This window comes from Cupressus sempervirens, chromosome 9 (genome assembly GCF_028749045.1).
Source record: "Cupressus sempervirens isolate cs-2001-9-10 chromosome 9, ASM2874904v1, whole genome shotgun sequence".
Lineage (NCBI taxonomy): Eukaryota > Viridiplantae > Streptophyta > Pinopsida > Cupressales > Cupressaceae > Cupressus > Cupressus sempervirens.
The window spans coordinates 741,909,881-741,931,045 of record NC_143126.1 but is presented as its reverse complement, the minus strand read 5'-3'; positions in this window follow the sequence as shown (position 1 = coordinate 741,931,045).

Sequence of the window (21,165 nt, the reverse complement as noted above, 5' to 3'; positions counted from 1 at the left end):
CCTATGGAGCTCTTGGAATAGTTTTATGTCTCCAAATACCATTAGTGTAGAAATAATCTTCAAATTCATGACTACAATACTCACCACCATTATCAAATCTAAGAAATTTTAATTTCTTTCGAGTCTCATTTTTAAGAAAGCATTTTCATTTCTTAAATATTTAAAATACATTAGTTTTCTACTTAAGGAAATTAATCTATACTTTTCTAGTTACATCATTAATAAATGTAAAATATTAATGAGAGACAGATACCTGAGCTAGTCCCTATACATCTATATACACAAGCTTTAATCTCTAACTTTTATTTTCCTTCCTAGTCTTCACAAAACTCACTCTCTTTTGTTTTCCATACACACAACTTTCATAGAAATCCATACTAACACATTTTAGACCTGGTAAAACTTTCTTTGAATGAAATACTTTGATACTTCTCACTCATCGCCCAAGTCTTTTGTGCCATAATGCTATTTCAAAATCTAAAATAGCTATTTGTTCTCCCTGTTGAATTGCAGAAACTATTCCTAAACATTCATTTTTCTCTAAAATAATCAAAGTAGAAGGAACAATATAACCTATAAAAATATATAAGGTTCCTACTTTCACACCTTTTTCTATTGCAAAGGAAGCTTTTGAAAAAATTTACCATTAAAAGTAACTACACAACCCTCATCATCGAGTTTCTCTACTGAAATTAAATTCCTACTCAACCTTGGAACATGTCTTACCTCATGTAGTAGCCAATGATTCTCATCTAAAACTTAATCTTAACTTTACCCTTTCCAACAATATGATAGGGTTCATTATTACCCAAATAAACAAACCCAAAATCCCCTTGGTCATGATCAATGAAATAAATTTTATGAGATTGAGCATGAAATGAAGCACCAAAATCTAAAACCAATGAATGATCAACACTTTCTAAAGATAGAAGAAAAGCATCCTCTTTGGATTTTTCACTTACAACATTTTCCTCCTTGTTCCCTTCTGGTTTATCTCATTCATTATTCTTTCAAGTCCAATAATCTTTCTTCTTATTCCCTATTTTAATATAGTACCAAAAATCTCTTGGTCCTCTAGATTGACACCTCCTCCCCTTTGACTTTCCTCTTGATTTCCCATAATTTTGAGAATTATTTCCTCTGTCAGTCATTCTACCTCTGCTTTGTGCATTCAAAGAACTTCCTAATGTAGATCCAGTTGAGGTTTCTCTATGATTTTTCTCACTCAAAATAACACTGATCACATCATCATATTTTAGGGTATTTGATCTAGAAATAGAATTACTCATATCCATTACCAAGAAATTCCAACTTTTAGGCAAAGAATGGAAAATCATGATAGCCCTAATTTCTTCACCAAAATTAATACCCAGAGAAGACAAGTGACTAGTAACAATATTAAACTCATTAAAATGATTTTCAACAAATCTACCTCCTATCATTTTCAAATTAAATAAATTCTTCATTAGAAATACCTTATTTGAAGCCAAGGACTTTTCATACAATTTTGTTGGGGTTTCCATCAACTCTTCTATCATCTTACTTTTGTAATGTTAAATGCCACCATTGGTGCTAGGCATAACCAAATGCTTCCAAGTGTAGACACTAAAAAATGATTCACATCTATAGTTTCATCACATTTTCATACTAACTCATTCCACTTTATTATTCCACTAACTTTGATCTTTTTGCCAACTTAACCATATCTCAACAATATCTATCATCATTTATATCTTCTTTGACAAAAATTTCATATCATTTTGAAACCATTTCAAATCAACTTAGAATCACCTCAAATCAACTCAAAATCACCCCAAATCAACTTGGAATCACCCCAAATCAACTCAAAATCATCCAAAATTAGTCTTAATCAACCTGGAATGTGTCAAACATCCCAAATAAATCATCATCTATCCAATACTAGACATTTTGTAACTTTTAACGCCTTGGAAACCTATCAATTTATCAAACCTTATCAATATAACCTTAGTATTGTCATGGCTCTCAATGCTAGGTTAAACTATCATTTACATCATCTAATTTTTGATATTGTCAAGTCTCTCAGTGCTAGATTATAACATTTTCAACCATCTAATAATAGTGATAATGTTTATCAATGTTATTTATCAACCAATCTTGATCTTGTAGCATTTTACAATGTCAGTTAAATGTTACGTATATTTAAATTCATGTCATGTGTCCTTGGCATGTTATCAATTTTGATCAATTGATAAATTTGACCATGGCTTTGGTCTATCTTTCATCATTCTATTCAATCTCCATTATCTTCACATTTCATCAAAGGATACTATCACACTTAATCAAATTGGCCAATCATCTGCTAATTTTCTCTATAGGATTAAACAACCCATAATATAATCCTATGTCATTTTATTAATTTTTCTTCCTAAATAACATCTTCAATTAATTAATTTTATTAATTAATTGATCCATTATTCACAAACCATGGAAATTCTCAATTTCCTAAGTCATATTTTCCACCATTAATTCCATTTTCACTAATTTCTATTTGTGTAAAAAATGGATTTTTTAAATTTAAATATTCCACACAATATTGGCATCATTGTGACACATGGGCATGACACATAGTGGATTCTCCATTTATACCTAGCTAAGATATTTCATACTCCATATATTCTTATTCTCTTACGTGCATCCAAATTTGGCTTCCATTTCATAGATTCTTGGCTTTAAGTGGATTTGAGGTGTCATATGACACGTCATAGATCCTTTTCCATCTTTAGCCAAGTTTGGCTTCTAAGTGTCATATATTCCTACATTTGGCATCTTGTGTCATATGTGTCATGGATTCTCAAAGGAATCTCTTGCCAAGTCACATATTCAAGATGATGATTCCAATGCTCTCATCTTGTGAATTGGTTGTAAAATGAGCATTCTTTCTCTCATTTCCAATCCCTAGCTTCCTAATGTCTTTGATCTTTCTCTCACACTAAAATCACATCTTCTAGTATTCTTATAGCATTATCACCATCTTAGGCTTTTGCTTCAAAATTGTGTGCACTACAAGAAATTTGGAGCTACATCATATGGAGAAGAAAGAAGGATATGGGAGCTACAAATGAAAGAGGGGGTTTCTAACTTTGTGTTTCTTCCTTTTTATTATTTGGATTTCATTGTAGACTAGAGGGTATTAATGTATGTTTATTGAGTTTGTGATTTTCTCATAGTATGTTAGACATTATCCCATTTTTAAAAGATCACAGTCCTCATTTGTCATAGTTTCTTGGTTTTTATTTTTTGCTATCACTAACTTCCATAAATACTTTTGATAATGATAGTCCTTCATCTACATCTTCCATAACTAAAAGTTCTACCCATTAAACTTGTTAACTCTCAACTTACCCTCATCTACCATTGTTCCCACTCAACCATGAGACTCTAACTCAACTATGAGACCTTCCTACAGAGGATTGCTAAAAAATGAAGATGGTCTAGCTAAAAAAAATAGACGACCAACTAGGCTCTGATCCACTTGTTAGGATTGACCTTAGACATAAATAACAGTTACAAGCAAATATGACCAATACTAGAAAATAATATATCACACATAAGAGAACACAAGACACCAAGGTTCACCCAATCCTTAGGTTACATCCACCTACAAGTCCAATATTATTATGATCCAATGATTACAACTTGATTATAATCTATAATCCCTTATAGCTCAATACCACCACAAGAACCAACTTTTGTATGACACCTTATGAAAATCCCTAAGCTATAGACTTTTTATACAAGCTTTTTGTTGCTTACAAAATTAGCACAAGAATAATAGAAAAAATGATAGCCAACACCTTTTACATTGTAAGGTCATTTTTGGTGTAGGGGCACTGCCCCTTGACCCCTACAGGGGTGCTACCCCTTGACCCTATCTTGGGGGTGCTTCCCCAAAACCTCTATAGAAATAATCTAGAGAGAAACCGTGTTGAATAAACCTTTGAGTCTGATTAGGCTCCACAGTACAATACTAAAGTCTGTAAGTTTGGAATATTAGACTTATTCCAAAAGGGTATCCATATATGCAAAAAAAAAAATCTTGGGTTCTTTGGATGAATTTTCAACCAAGTCCTAATTACCTTGTTTATAGGGCTGATAGTGGTTCCTTGGCCTAAAAGGAAATATAGCTATTTCTGACCTTTAGGAATAGAATGGGCTAATCAAACTCAACACTTTGAGATGGTTGATCATTAGGGAACCTTTCCACTACCCCCTAAACTCACTGGTTTCATATATAAGAAAAAACCTAGTTTGTGTAGATTTTGTGTTTTGGAAGCCTAGTTGTGCAACTTTGGTTCATATGCTATATTTTGGAGTAAACTTTTTCCAAAGGTGTAGAGCCCTCTCTTGACTCTATTTTTGAGTACTTAAAAATTTCCTAGGGCCACACCACACCAATTTTTATGTCCAAGGGAGAGCTCTACATCAAGTGGTATCAAAACAATACCCAAGATCCCTTAGGCTAACAAATTTTTTTACACCATGGTAGAAAAATATGAAGGAGGGTTATATTCAAGGATGACCAATGCAAAGATTGTGAAATAGTTGAGAGACCAAAGATTAAGGAAAGAAGAGTAAAAAGAAAAAGATATATAGTTAATGAGTTAAGAAATGAACAAACTTAAGTAGGAACTTCATAAAAAAGAGTAGTGAAAATACTGAAGAAGTTAGACAATGGAGTGATGAAGAACCCCTTAAGCAAGAGGAAGAATAATGTCATCTTAACCAAAGGCTACTTGTGAGGATTCTGATATCTATGGATAGGAGAACTATGGATGCTAAGTTTTACTTGCCCACATATAATGGGAAGATGGACCCAAAGGCTCCAATAGATTAGGTGGATGCCCTAAATAGTTTCTTTTATTGTGAACACATCCCTAAGAACCAAAGGATGAAAATTGCCAAGTCTAGACTCAAGGGCTCTGCACTCACATGGTGGAACTTCATCCAAAGTGATAGGGTGAAGAATGAGAAGAATCCTATCACCACATGGAAGAATATAGTGGCTATACTTAGAGAGACATATGTCCTTGAGGATTTTAAAGTTCATCTTCCTTAAAAATAAAGAGTTGGAGGCAGAAAGAGATGGAAATCCCCACCTACACTGAGGAATTGCACAAGTTGGTGATAAAATCCAAACTTTTTGAACATGAAAGAGTGAAGCTTGCAAGATATATGCAAGGAATAAGGCTTTCCATCCAAGATGAATTAAGTTTGACAAGACCTTCCACAATAAATTAGTGCTATCAATTGGAACTTAAAGTTTAGGAGAAGATCAAAAGAAGAAATGAGTAGTGTGGTAGAAACAAAGAGAATAATGATAGAGGAAAAGGATATTATGGGGGCAAAGGAACACAAAGTAACAAACCCCAATGAGATTCTAACAAAGAAAATAGCTAAGGAGAGACTAGTTCAAAAGGTGGATATAGAGGAAGGAGAGGTAATGGAAGAGGCAAGAATGGTGGAAGGAACAATGGGTAGATCAAGTGCTATAATTGCAATCAAATGGGTCGCTACACAAACAAGTATCCTAAGAAGTAGAATAGCCAAGGAGAAAGAAGGACCAAAATTGTTCAAGATGATGATGATGATAAAGGTGTCAAAGATTGTACTAGTGTAGAGGGGGCTACTCTTGTGATGAAGAGGAAATTGATTCAAGTACCTGTGCCACTAGAACCTCCATAAAGGAAAAATCTCTTCAAGACCAACTACAAAAGCCATGGAAAGGTATGTAAAGTTGTCATTTATTCTGGTTGTGCCAAAAATCTTGTTTCTAAGGCAATGGTATAAAATTTGAATCTTGACAGTGTTGGAAGCATGAATGCTAATGATACTTCTATGGGAGAGTATTAGAGAAACATGATTAGATTATTATCATGATAATATGTTACATTCATGATTATGTTTCTCAATGATGTTAACATAGCGATTTTCTATGGTATCTAACAAAAGAACAACTGGAAGACCAAGTTAGTATGGATAGATAGTTGAGCATTTCCACTAAGTGAGGTTAAAGGGAGATGCTACTAAGTGTCTAGTATATGAGTCTAACTTTAGAAGCATAAGATATTAAGTCTAGAAGAATTTATACAAGTTTCAGTGAAGAGTATTCTAAGATAGAGTTTGCATAGCCATGTTCTGGTAAACTTGTTATTTCTCTTAGTGGATTTGTTATTCTAAGAAATCAAAGTTAAAGATGTGAAGAAGACATTCTAGAGATGACATAGCTAAATTCACTCATCCTAATGCTACATGTATGGAAAGTTATTCAAGTTACAAGGTGAAAGATTAAAGATATTGCTAAGTGTAACATGTTATTAATGAGGTCCCATAATAATTAATTAAGAAGGTATAATAGCCAAATTATTTTATGGATTTGGCATAAAGTAAGGAAATTTTCCTTATCATGTATACATGAAAGTGAATGATTGTAAGCAGCACAAAGAGTGGAATGAAAACATAAGAATAGAAGAGTGAAGGGGAATGAAACTTTGTTGTTGAGGTTCTATTGTGTGATCTAAAGTTTGATACATGGATCTGAAGTTCATGACCTTGTCTACAAGTTCTAAAAATGATTGGTCTAGTTGATAGGATAGAGCAAAGAAGTTAAAGAATAGTATAGATAGTTATTCTACAAGGAATAGTTGAGAGATTAGTTGGATAGTGAATTCAGTGGTCTTTCCCCGGAAGTTTTTTGGATAGTGAGTCCTTCTATCTTCTACAACTCCTAATAGGGTTGGAATCTTCTAACAAGGATTTAGAGTATCCTAATAGGGACTCATATGTAAGGTAAAAGCACAAACCTATGTCACCTTTTATAAGGGAACATGATATCAGAATGTGACAGTGTTTAAAATATGAAGATGATGTAAATTGATGAAATGTGTAGAATTGTATAAATTTTATGCCTATAATTTTTATAATTTTTTTGACTACAAATTTATTCATTTTATTTTATTTTGAAGTCCATTTTTTAACTATAAAAAATATAGGATGTAGTTCCCATCAAACATGTATGTGCAAATCATCTTTTTTTGTTCTGATTTGAAAATATTTTATAGATGACATGTATAGCTAGTGAACAAAAAAAGAAATAATTATTTTTGATGTATATTTTCTTTGTTATAAGTTCTCAAGTTTGACCTTATCAGAATCCAAAAGTTTTATCCTCCCGTCAAAACTTCCCTATCAAATCTATACCTTCTTGAAAAAAAATTACATATTTGTGAAGAGGATTCTCTCCTCTAGTGATAAACATAATTTTTTTATTTTTTTGATATGATTTACTATTTTTTTTCATTTTTTGAGAGAGCATCTTTTGAAATGTTGAAATATTGAATTATAATATTTTGAGATTATAACATATTATAACTAATCAAAACACTCAAAATTTGCTATAATGATGATATTGAATCTGAGATCTATAAAAGGGTATTTTTAGTTTTTGAAAAAAATTGAGTTTTGATAGAGAAATGAGATTTGACCAAAACATGTTTTTGTATCACAAATGGTGACACAAATCTATGCTTTTACCCTGTACTAAATGTTGTAATAGACTCCTAATAGGGTCCACCCTCTAACATGAAATATTTATATTAGTACATCATCTTGTGGTCATCATTCCCACTAGGGTTTTCCCTTTGATCGAGGGTCTCCCTAGTTAACATATCTAGTGTAATTTTGTATGTGCATCTTGTTATGGTTGCTATTTAATTTGGTTGAATGTTTAAGATTATTTAAGTTGGATAAATGATTAAATTATTGGATAACTGATTCACCCCCTCTTAGTTATCTTGGTGGACTATTTTTTCTAACAATGGGTATTAGAGTATTAGGTCCCTAAAGATAAAGTTCAACAAATTTAGGAGATCCATGGTGAAAATATTTTGAAAGGATAGTTCAAAGTTTAATGGAGAAAATTATGATAACTAGAAGGAAAAGATGAAGACACATCCATTGTGTATGGTTATAGGATATTGGATCTTGAAAAAATAAGAAAAGAAATCATTGCTAAAAAATATTTGGAAACTTATATTGAGGAAGAAAGGGAACTTTTCATGTGTGACATGAGAGATAGAGAAGTAGTATTGTCTACACTTCTTGAAATTGAGTACAACTAGGTAAAGTCACTTATTACTTCTCATATGATTTGGAAAGCTTTGGTAAATTATTTTGAAGGTGATCAAAAAGCTAGATTTGTGCATTTCAAGATGATAAAATGATGGAAGATGAATATATAAGAACATATGTAGGAAAGATATCAGAAATTAAATGGAGGTATTAGATCTCAAGGAGGAACCAAGAAAGATGATGAGGTTATATGGAAAATATTAAAAGCTTAACACCACCATTTAAGAAAGTAGTTCAAATGATATATTTGTTAATCTCTTGCACCAACGATTTCACAAAAAAAACATTACTTGAGAGAATTGAACTAGTTGAGAATGAGCTTAGATTGTCTAGAGAATCAACCAAAATAGAAACAACTTTTAGTTCCCTAAATATTTGACCTAATTTATTGAGGAGCACAAGTTCTAGAGGAGACTTTGCTAGTAGTAGTAGATCTGATGAGGATAGAAAAATAGAAGAAAGAGTATCCCTTCTAGTAAGAAAATATTTAAATGTTGGACTTGTAATGAACTTGGTCAACATGCATCTAAGTGTCCTAATAGAGAGAAAAAGTATAGAGGAAATTTCAAACCTAGAAGAGATAGAGATTTTTTGTATACAAGTGAAGAAAATGATTATGATGAACAAGCAATAAGTGCAAGTGATGATGAAATAGGATTTGGAGCTATTAAGGAAAAAAGTCCAAAGAAAATGGCTTTGGTATCATAGGTTGAAAAGAAATCTGATTAGATAATTGACAGTGGTTGTTCACATCATATGACTAGTGATATGAACAAGATTGTTGACTTCAAAATTCATGATGGAGACATTTTCAAATTTGGAAACAATATAGTGTGCCATGTTAAAGGTATTGGATCTATACCTCTTGATGGTAAGACTAACACTAATGATGTATATTCTATTGATGGTTCTAAGTGTCAGACAACTAGTGGATAAAGGTTATCAGTTATAGTTCATAGAGAAGACATGCATGATTAGAGATAAAGATGGAAAGGTAATTGGAATAGGAACTAAATCTAGAGGTAATGTATTTCAACTGAATCCTACTGAAATGACATGTTTGGTTACAAACGTAGATGATAGTTGGTTATGGAATAAGAGATTTTGTTATATAAACTTTAATAGCATTGTGAAGACTAGTACTATGTTTGCAATTAGAGATTTTCCTAAGATTGTATAGCCTACTAACACAATTTACAAAGAGTGTGTATTGGTAAAACATAATAGAACTTATTTTCCCAGCAAGAAGGTTACTACTATAGAAAAACTAGAGATTATAAATATAGATCTTAGTGGTCCTATGAAGACTAAATGATTTTAGTTTGTGACTTTTCTAGAACTATGTGGGTTGCATTTCTTAAAGAAAAATCTAAGCCATTTGATAAGTTCAAGATATTCAAATATAGAGTTGATGAGAAATTTAGGATACAAGAAAGAATAGTTGACTACAATTCAAATGATGAGAATATTGACTACAATTTAAATGAAGGAGATATAAAGGAGGAATAAAGCTTGGAACCTTCAATAGAGCTAAGAGTTGAGATGGCAACTTCTACTTTAGGTAAGAATATGAAAAAGAATCATCCACCGGATTAGATCATTGGAAGCAGAGATAAAGGTGTGATGACAAGAAGTATTATTAATGAAGAACTATATTTGATATCTCAATTTGAAACAAAGAATGTAGATGAAGAATGTAAAGATGATATTGGAAGCAAGTTCTGAAATAATAATTGGATCAGATAGTGAAGAATGAGATATGGTAATTGGTCCCCAAACTAGCATACAAGAATGTGATAGGAACAAACTGGGTATCTAGGAACAAGATGAATGAACAATATGAAGTTTTAAGAAATAAATAAAGAATGGTATGTAAAGGTTACTCACAACAAGAAGGAATAGACAATGAAAAAATATATGCTCCTGTGGAAAGAATAGAAGTAGTAAGGTTATCTTAGCATATGTGGCATGTAAGAAATTCAAAGTGTATCAAATGGATGTCAAGTTAGAATTTTTGGATGGAGATTTTGAAGAAGAGGTATACATAGAACAACCTGAAAGTTTTCCTTTAACATATGACAAGAACATAGTGTGCAGATTGAAGAAAGCATTGTATGGCTTGAAGCAAGCACCTAGAACTTGGTATCCAAGGTTGGGAAAGCATTTGACAAAGCTTGGATATAGCAAGGGTATGGTAGATAGTAATCTATATTGGAAAGTATAAGGAAACTTAGGTGCAAAAATAACTTCCTACACTAATCCCTTAAGGATAGTATATTGTGAAAATTCCTATTAAATCTGTACAATTTTAGAATTGATATTACGTAACCAATAATATTGTAGTCAACCATGGATACAAAAAATAGAAAGAGAAATAAAACACATAAACACAAAGATATTCTGGTGGGGAAAAACCTTTTGATAAAACAATCTCATCACTCCAAAACCTATGCAATGTATTATCTTCAACATAGAAGGTCACAATACACTTGCAATGTAGGTTAAAGAGGACAATGACATAGAAGACCAATCTAGTAGCAACATACCATACCAATAATACGCTTTCTCACTCTCTAATTTGTAACCTTAAAAATTCTTATATAATGCATGTAAGTTAGAGAATCGAGTGTATAATACTCAATAATCAATTACCAAATGTCTTCATTTCTTCACCCATCATTGAATCTTCTAGAGATAGCACTTATACATCACAACAATCTATCATAACCATTTTAGCCATGATCTCCTTACACACAACTCAAGATGCCAACACAGACAAGTGAAGTGACACATCAACATGCCAACTAGACATGTACACTCACACTTAACTATATTATTTGTAAAAAAAATACATTTACAAAAGAAATAATAAGAATAGGAATTATCCAAGGTTGAGACACCTTATTCCTAATAGAAAGATATTGATGATGGATTGATAATTTTGGTAATATTTGTTGATGATATCATATTTGGAGGAAATGATGATGAAAGTGATAAGTTTGCAAAAGAAATGAAGAAGGAATTTGGAATGAGCAGGATAGGAGAAATGAAATATTTTTAAGGATTACAAATTGTGCAGGACAAAGAAGGAATTTTTATTTCTTAGACTAGGTATTCTAACAATCTATTGAAAAGGTTTAGTTTGGAAACATGTAAACCTATGGAACATCTACAGTAACTAGACACAAGTTATCTACAAAGGATGAGATGCCTACAATTGAATAGAAGTATAGATCTATGATCAAAGGATTGCAATATCTACCTCACACAAGGCTAGATATAAAAAATGTAGTTGGAATTGTTGCAAGATTTCAAGCTAACCCCATAGAATGACATTATGCAGTAGTCAAAATGAATTTAGATATTTGAAAGGAACACTAGAGTTCAGATTGTGGTATGTTAAATCTAATGACTTCACTTTATATGCTTATATTGATGCTAATTGGGCAAGCAGTATGGATGATAGAAAGAGCACCAGTGGTGGAGCCTTCTTTCTTGGAGGAAGATTGGTTTCTTGGATAAGTAAGAATTACAACTATACATCACAAATTACAATAGAAGTAGACTATATTTTAGTAGAAAACAATTCTAATCAAGTTGTTTGGATGAAGCAGATGTTGAAGGTTATAAGGCTAGAATTTAGTGAATATGTTGTCATACATTGCGACAATACAAGCCTAATAAATATGAAAAAGAATATAATGTTACATTCTAATACTAAGAAAAATTCTATCAAGTGTCACATTGACACAAGGAGGAATAGGGAAAAATTAGGGCTAATGGCACACCCAACTCTCTGAACCACCGTGCAAGTAAAAAAACACAATGAAAGTAAACATAAAGAATAGCAACCAAGGGCGAAAGAAGAGTAAAATATTTTTATTGATTTTTCAAATATTCAACATACATGCCCAGCTATAAGGCCTTCTAGGTTATGGCCAAATAAAAATACATTCAAATCCAAGATCCAATAGCAAATTCACACTTTCCAGTTCTTCTCTCAAATCATCTCCTAAAACTCTTAACTACCCTAGCTCTTAGCCTAAACACTCTACTAGAAAAAATGTCTTATAGATCATTCTAGAACATGGAGAAGTCACAAGTCACCTCTCAACAAATATTAAATGAAAATAATCCTAATATTAGATACACAAGTCGGCCTACATCAATAATTAACTATCTTGAAATCAATGTTTGAGAAAAGTTGCAATATCTTCTAACTCTAATTGAGTTAGAACTCACACTTCAAATTGTGGGTAGATATCTAGGTCCTCTACAACCCCTTAAGTGTGAAAAGTGTGATTCATCAAGAAAAAGTGTTCATCCATTCCAAAAGTCAAGCACAGAAAACTATTGCATAGAACTACTAGAAATTAATGTTCTTGAAGAATTTCCATAGCTCCCAACCTGTAAGGAGTTAGAAATTTCAACTTGGACCATAGATATTAATCTAGGCCTTCTTTAATCCTTCAAGTATTCAGCCTTTTGTTCACTATGAAAAATTAGATACATAGTCTGCAATAGGCACCTAGAAACAAGAAAATATAGTTTTAGTAGAACACAATGTGAGTATCAAGATAAAAACTAAAAACATGTAGGATAGTAGTGCAACCCAAGTTGCTCTTGCATCAGAAAACTAGGGTTGGAAGAAATGATTCTCCTAAATTATTGAGATATTACAACTTGATTGAAGCCAACTTAGATTGAGAAATCTATGAAGCATCTTCCATAGGTTTGTTCTTCTAATTCACTAGATATTCATAATAATCGTTTCCTCTTGTGCTCTTACCAATTCTCTGATCCAATATCTATTCAACTTCTTCAATCTACTTTTTATGATAATCATGAGGTACAAAAACTTAATCATCTAACTCATGATACTTGTATAAATCAAAAACATTAAATATAGGAGATATATCCATGTCATCAAGTAACTCAATTTTATAAGTGTTCCCACTATCAAACTTCTTCGAGATCTTACAAGGTCCAAACTTCTCCATCTTCAACTTACTTTATGTTCCAACTAGAAATATTAATTACTTCAAATGAGCCATCACCTCATCACGAACTTGAAAATCTTGATGTCTTCTATACTGATTTGCATTCTCCTTATACTTTTGATTACTTTGTTCTATCCTCAACTTCACTTCCTTATGTAAAGACTACATAAAATCAGAAAATTCTTCTCGTAAAACACTTCTCTATTCTTCACCAGCAATATCTCTCAAATTTAATACTCCTCTAAGCTTCATTCTAGTAATAATCTCAAAAGGAGTCTTCCATGTACTTCTATTCATAGAATTATTGTATGCAAATTCAGCTTGTGCTAATACCATCTGCTAATTACTTGGCTTATTCTCAACTAAACATCTCAAAAAATTACCCAAGCTTCTATTCAAAACCTCTGTTTGTCCATTTATCTCTAGATGGAATGTAGAACAAAACTTCAACTCAGTACCCATCTTCTTCCACAAAGTCTTCCAAAAATAACCAACAAACTTACTGTCTCTATTTGAAAGAGTACTTCTTGGTGATCCATGCAATCTCACAATCTCGTTAAGGAAAAGTTCAAAAATATGCTTAGCATTTGATGTCTTTTTACATGGTATGAAATGATCCATCTTAGAAAATCTCTCTACACTACAAGAAATATAAAATCATACCCTTTTACTATTTTAGGCAATCCAAGAAAAAACTCCATACTAATGTCACTCCAAGGTTTCTTAAGAATAGAAATAGGTGTATACGAACAAGTATTTTGACTCACTCCTTTTGCAACTTGACCAACTCCAAAACTCTTTACAAATTTTTGAACATCCTTATACATGTGTGGCCAATAATACTTCTCTTTCAGCAAACTTAATGTCTTATCAATTACAAAATATCCAACTAATCTACCACTATGCTTTTCCTTAATCAGATTCAATCTCATAGAATTTTTAGGAATCCACAAGTGAATACATTTGAATAACATACCTTTTTGAATGAAGTACTCATCATAATTACTTACATGATTTATCAAATTTGGTGCTTTACACTCTCTCTTCATGCCTCAATAAAATTAGGATCAACATCATACAACTCTTTCATTTCATCAAAAACAAGAACTTCAACCTTCATTTCAGTCAATAAGGAATATCTTCTACTCAAGGCATAAACAACTCTATTAGTAACTCCACTCTTGTGCTTGATTACAAATACAAATTTTTAAAAGTATTGAACCCACTTCATATGTCTTTGATTCAATTTATGTTGACTTCCCAAGTCTTGTAAAGCTTTATGATCATTATACAACACAAACTCCTTAGGAATCAAATAATGTCTCCACTTCTTCAATACTTGAAAAATAGCATAAAAATCCTGTTCATACATATAATATGTTCTTTTGGTATCATTCAACTTCTCACTAAATAAAGTAATGGGTTTACCTTCTTGACTTAATATAGCTCCGATTGCATTACCACTTGCATCACATTCAACTTGAAATACTTTGTTGAAATCAAGCAAAGCCAATATAGGAAATTCAACAACCTTTTGTTTCAAAGTCTCAAATCTCTTATCAGCTCCATGTGTCCACTTGAATTCCTTTTTATCTCCTCTCATTTTCTTAGTAATAGCATTACAAACAACACTAAAATTCTTTATAAAATTTCTTTAAAAACTAGTCAAACCATGAAATGATCTTACCTCACCCACATTCTCAGGTGTAGGCCACTCCAAAATTGCTTTAAACTTCTCAGGATCCATCTTCAATCCATTAGCCAAAATCAAAAATCACAAATACACAATATCCTCTTGCATAAAATAACACTTTTTTCACATTAATCAACAAATTTTCCTCTCTCGACCTCTACAATACTTGTCTATTATAGTCAAGATGTTCTTCCTTACTCTTATTGAATATCAAAATATCATCCAAATAAACAATCATAAACTTACCCAAGAATCTTTTGAGAAATTAATTCATCAATGTCATGAAAGTACTAGGTGAATTAGTTAAACCAAAAGGCATAACCAACCATTCATCACCTTCTCTAATTTTTATTTGATTATAGCCACTCTTCAAATCAATCTTGGTAAAATACTTCACTCCACTCAAACAATCCATTATGTCATCCATCCTTGACATAGGAAACCTATATTTCACTATGATTTTGTTAATAGCTTTGGAATTAGTACACATTCTCCATTCTCCATTCCTTTTAGGTGCTAATATAGGAGGTACAACACATGGACTCAAGCTTTCTCTGATCAAACCTTTCTACAACAACTCATGTACTTGTCTGTTAAGTTCATCATTCTATCTAGGTGTCAACTTCTATGGTTCTTTGTTTGTAAAACTAGCTCTAGAAATTAGATCCATGCAATGACTTATGCTTCTTACTAGAGGTCAACCATTAGGAATATCATTAGCAACAATATCTTTATATTCATTCATTAACTCTATAATTTCTATTATCACTTTGTCATTACCAACTTCTGTTGCTTAGTCATTACTACCAACACATAGTCCTCTAGGAACTATAGCAAAACCAACTTGATTCTTCTTTATTTCCTTTCAAAATTGCTTTCCATTAACCATATAGACTTTTATTGTAGTACAACTAACCTCAACCGGACTTTCAATCAAAGGCAGCAATATTTGTTTCTTCCCATTTACCCAAAGAGTATATTGATTCAATCTTACATCATGTACATCATATCTATCATATTTCCAAGGTCTGCCCAAAAAAAAATGACAAAAATCCATGGGCATAATATCACACAAACTTCATCAAAATAATGTCCAATTTTGAACTTCACAAAGCATTACTCACTTACGAATATCTTATGCTCATCTTTGATCCATGAAACATGATAAGGTTTGGGATGTTTTAGTCTTTGCAACTACAACTTTGTAACTAGCTCTTTTGATGCCAAATTTGTTGAACTTCCACTATCAATGATCACCTTGCAACATTTTTCAGCCATCTTACATCTAGTCTTGAAAAGACTTCTTCTAAGGATAGGTTCCTCATCACTTCCCTTATTACATAAGGTTCTTCTCACCATCAAAATTTCTCCAGCCTTAGGTCAACTCATTGAACTCTTAATTTCTTCTTGAATCACAATATTTCTATTATTCTATCCACTTTTAGAAGATCTATATTCAAAAGATCAATGTCCCTCTTTACCACGTCTAAAACAATTACCATAGAAACTAACTCTAGGATCAGAATTACCTCTTCCTTGGTAAGATCTAGTACCTCCTTGGTATAAACTACCATCTTTCCACTCAGTCTTTTCTTTGTCATAATTCTTCCATTTATATTTTCCTTTATCTTGCACAAAATTATTAGATCTACCACCTTGACTATAAGATCTATTTTTGTCTCTTTGAAATCTACCACTTCTACCTCTTTATTTTTGTTCATGCTTCTTTGTCAAGATCTCCTTAGCTTTAAAGGCATATTGACATACTTCTTCCACAATTTCCAACCCCACAAAACTTATTTTATCTTCAATTCCAGATCTCAATCCATTTATGTACCTTGCAATTTTCTTGACATCATCATCCACATGTCTAGATCTAATGTCCAATCTATAAAATTCCTCATTATACTCTTTCAGTCATGTCTTTCTGTTTTAAATTTTGCATCTTTCTCAACAAGCTAACTTGGTAATCAGCAAGAAGGAATTTTTTCTTTACCTTGTTCACCATCTTTTTCCAAGTTTTGATCTTCTCATTTCCTCTCCTTTTTCCATCAGTTTGCAAATACTCCCACCATACAAAAGGATGACCTTTTGGCCTAGTAACTACAATCTTAACCTTTTAATTATCAAGAATGTTTTTATACTCAAAGAACTTCTCCATATCTAAGATTCAATCTAACACAACATTGGTATCCAATTTTCCATCATAAGGAACAACTTCTATAGCAGGCTTTAAATTTTCCCTAGATAATACACTCAACAATATTTTCTCATCTTGATCTTCTTCAAGTTCTAGATTATGGTTTGGTGCTACTGCTTCAGCATCACTTACATCATCAAGATGCACTCATGTCCTTTGGGCTACCTCTATAGCATCTAATCTAGCTGCAATTTATCTCAACTAATCCAATATAGCACTATAGAAATTTCCTCTAACATGAATCATCTTTACAAATCAAGTTCTTGCAAGATCGTAACCCTCTCCAAGTTATAGGCCAAATCTATAGAACTGCAATCCTAAAACCAAATCCAAATTAGGGTTCTAGATGATCTAATCTCCACAAGGATGAACCTCAATATCTAATACCACCTAACACAAGGAGGAATAGGGAAAAACTAGGGTAAATGGCACACCCAGCTTTCTAAACCACCCTGCAAGAGTTAACGCAATGAAAGTAAACACAAAGAACAACAACCAAAGGAGGAAGAAAAGTAAAATATTTTTATTTATTCTTCAATTACTCAATATACATACCCTGATATAAGGCCTTTTGGGTTATGGAAAAGCACAAATACATTCAACTCCAAGATCCAATAGCAAATTCACACTTTCCTATTCTACTCTCAAATCATCTCCTAAAAACTCTTAGTTGATCAAGTTCCTAGCCTAAACACTATATTTATACTACCAAAAATGGCTTATAGATAATTTTAGAACATGGATAAGACACAAGTCAGCTCTCAAAAAATATTAAATGAAAATAAACCTAAAATTAGATACAAAATTTGGCCTGCATTAGCAATTAACTATCTTGAAATCTATGTTTGAGCAAAATTGTCATAAATCCTAGCTTTGATTGAGTTAGAACTTGCAATTCAAATAGTGGGTATATATATAGGTCCTCTACAACTAGTTAAGTGTATAAGTATGATTCATCAAAGAAATGTGTGCATCTATTTTGAAAGTTGAGCATAGAAAACTATCGCAAAGAATTGCCATAAATTGATGTTTTGGGAGAATTACCATAACTCCCAATCTATAAGGAGTTAGAACTTGTTCCTTGTATAATATATAGTGATCTAGACACTATTCAATACCTAAAGTGTGAATCCTTTCATTCATTATGTAAAATTAGATACATAGTCTGCAATAGGAACCTAGAAACTAGAAAACACAACTTCAGTAGAACATAGTTTTAGTGGTAAGATAAAAACTAAAAACATGTAAGATAGTAGTACAACTCAAAATCTTCTTGCATCACACATGTTGAGAGAGAAAGTTGAAGAAAATGAAATTATATTGGAGTATGTAAGCACCAAAGAGTAGATTGTAGATATTTTCACTAAGCCTCTTCCCAGAGAGACTTTTTAGAATTTGTCAGGTATGCTAGGGATTATGCCCTATCCTACATTAAAGTAGATGATACAAGAGTGCATCAGTCTAGAATAATTGAATATTATTGTTTGTATGGCTAGAATACTAATGCTTCTTGCATGGGGGAGTATCTATGATGGATAGAGTTGTCTAGAACTATTATTGGATGTTGTTTTTAATAGTATATTTTGACTCTTGAGTAGGTCAAAGATAATTGTTACAGAGACTAATGGTTGCTCAAACCTTTGAAATTGATGTCAATGGGGGAGAAGTACATCATGGAAAATATATTGGGAGGAGAAAAATAGTTTGAAAAAAGTACACTATTGAAAAGTAATTTGATATAGAGCACATTGAGGTATATCAGTGGGAAAGAATGATTGATCAAGAGGATTTAAAAAGTAAGGTTAACAACATTTTACAGTTGGTATTTTTGGAACAAGATTTTTTTCATCCATGTTTCCATCAATGAAAAAGGGGGTTACTATTGGAAGCATGATTGTTAATGATACTTCGATGGGGGACTAATGTAGAAACTGTTGAAAGATTTGATTAATTGTGTATTATCCTTGATGTTACACAAAATGTCATATCATTGCATGTTAGTGTATGTTGAGCTCACTCAGGCATTGAAGATAGTTTTCTATATCTACTAAGCATTCTAGAGTTTTCCTAGGTTAGAAGACTATATCTAGTAAGTTCACTCAAGCATGAAAGGAAAGTTTGCAAAAGTTGAATATTAACCGAGCTCACTTGATTAATAAAGGAAATGTTGGATGAAACCATTGTTAATCGAGCTCACTCAGTTACCAAAGGAACTTTACAAATATGTATTTTTGACTAAGTTTACTTTGTTAGCATAAGAAAATCATTTCTAAGTTAGTTTCTATTGAGCAAGGTTAGCTAACAAAGGATTTTCTTATTTTGGCATATTAAGTTCAATTTGAATATTAATCAGTATAAGTTATATTCTATTTGACTTGACAATATGAAAGATATAAATATAAGGTCAAGTTAGGATTTAGAAAAATTGAATGCATGGGAGATAATTGAAGATTTAATGATGCTAAGAGGAAGCAAATTAGAAGGATAATCATAATATGCTTGTTGAGCTAAAAAAATACATTTAATAAAAAAAGGATCAAGTATACAAGCTAGAATTGAAATATGTAATCAGTAATTCAGTTGCATCCAAAATCAAGCCATCTCATTGTTACTCTCTAACCATTGTAGTAGTGATCTAAATCTATTAATAGAGTTGTCTTAACAACTATTTGTAAATCCTCTAACAAGGTGGCATTTCTATTGAATTATCCAAAGACCTCTAACAAGGCCACTCCTAATAGGGTGATTAAATCCTCTAACAAAGTCACACCTAATAGTGTATTTTTTAACCTTTAATAGGGTTGGCTCCTAACATAGCTCACTTCAAAAGAGTGAAAATTAGAAACTAGTTGCAATTGGTGGTTTTTCTCAAATTGGGTTTTCATGTTAAATCTTGGTGTCAAATGTGTTCATGCTATTTTTATTATGTGTTTGTAACTAAGTTAAAGTAATAGTAACCATAGATAATATCTTAAAAATTTCATGTTATGCATTTACTAAGCTATTTTAGTGTTTACTGAGTTACAACATTTTTCTGTGTTTACTGAGCATCACCAAACTTAAGTTTTCATAGAGTTTTTTTGTACTGACATCTAAGGGATCTAGGATTTATTTTAGTGGTAACTTATTCACCCCTCCCCTCTTAGTTACTACTCTTATATTTTTGAAATTTGTTATCAGAGCTTTTGGTGCTTCTAGAGAAGGTTCTAAGGACCTAAGGTAAAGATCAAGATGTCTTATAGAAGAGAGATTCCCAAGTTGAACTGAGACAACTTCGCAACATGGCAAGGAATTATGAGGTTACATCTGGCAACTATCATTGATTTAGGCTATAAGTATCTTGATATTTAATATGAGACTCTTGTTGTAACATTATTAGTTGAAGATATTTCTAAAAAGAAAAAGAATAATATCATGATGATCAACATTGCTTCTATTCTTAATTATGCTAAATTTGATGAAGTGAAAAGTTGTACTACAACTTATGAGGATTAAACTAAAAGACATCTATGGAGGAGACAATAATGTAAGAAGAGATAAATTTGTAAGTCTTAGAGGATAATTTGATTAGATAAAGATGACAGATGATGAAAACATTGCCAAAATATGTTGAGAGAATTAAAGCAAGTGTGAGCACAATTGAAGCATTTGGAGGAGACATTGATGACAAAATAGTTGTAAGAAAGGTACTCATAACCCTTCTTCCTATCTATAAAATTACAACATTTTTTTTTTCTCAAGAGATGAGATGTTATCCAAATAGCAATATAACTTTTGATGCTCTAGTTGGAAGATTGATAGCTTTTGAGTTGGACAACTATGACAACTATGTTCCTAGTTCCAAATGTATTGAGTCTGCATTTGAAGCCAAAATTTCACTCAAGAAAAAAGGTAATAAATCAAAGGCCAAGAAGTGAAGAAAAAGAAGAAAGTTTAGACAGTGATCTTGAAGTTATTTCTTCCAAGAAAATATTATAAGGGTAAAGGAAAGTACAAAGGTAAGATTTCTCTAATCTACTTTTCCTATGAAGAAGTTGGTCACATTGTTGTAAGATGCCCAAATAGAGAAAACAAGTATGAAAATATAAGTAATAAGTACAAAG